This window comes from Odontomachus brunneus, unplaced genomic scaffold (assembly GCF_010583005.1).
Source record: "Odontomachus brunneus isolate Ranch 3 - 2012 unplaced genomic scaffold, Obru_v1 Obru_scaffold_061, whole genome shotgun sequence".
Lineage (NCBI taxonomy): Eukaryota > Metazoa > Arthropoda > Insecta > Hymenoptera > Formicidae > Odontomachus > Odontomachus brunneus.
Genome location: NW_022639511.1, coordinates 889,144 through 889,510, shown reverse-complemented (window position 1 = coordinate 889,510; position 367 = coordinate 889,144). Strand labels below are relative to the sequence as shown.

General features: G+C 24.0%; 1 long non-coding RNA gene across 1 annotated transcript in view; it reads right to left on the bottom strand.

The window, feature by feature from the left end:
* Positions 1-214: 214 nt before the first annotated feature.
* The window catches only part of LOC116846169, a 411-nt gene continuing 258 nt past the window's right edge, over positions 215-367 (bottom strand). Inside the window, exon 2 of the long non-coding RNA XR_004378423.1 lies at positions 215-328. This is a non-coding gene — a long non-coding RNA (uncharacterized LOC116846169). The remainder of the gene's footprint in view (positions 329-367) is intronic.

Below are 367 nucleotides of genomic sequence, written 5' to 3'. Positions count from 1 at the left end.
AGAACTTTCAGTTGACTGGATTCCTAATAAATCTCCCAAGTAGATTTCGGCAAGTTTCTTTTTTTCTCCAGATAACCAATTTAACTTAAATTTTGGATGCAAGCATGTTGCAATTATTAATTCTTTTTGTTCGAATGTTGTACAGAATCTAAAATTAAGTAATAATAAATGAAGCGACATTATTTTTTTGCATTTTAATTAACTTGTAAAAGAGTACTTTGAAATAAAAAATATTTATTATTTTTATTAATTAAATTCTTATTTGAATTTAACACATGTATTAATCGCATATGTATTAATTAGATTATTGACCAAATCAATGAATTACCTCTTATCTAATCCTTGTTGAATAGAGATTAATTGTTGA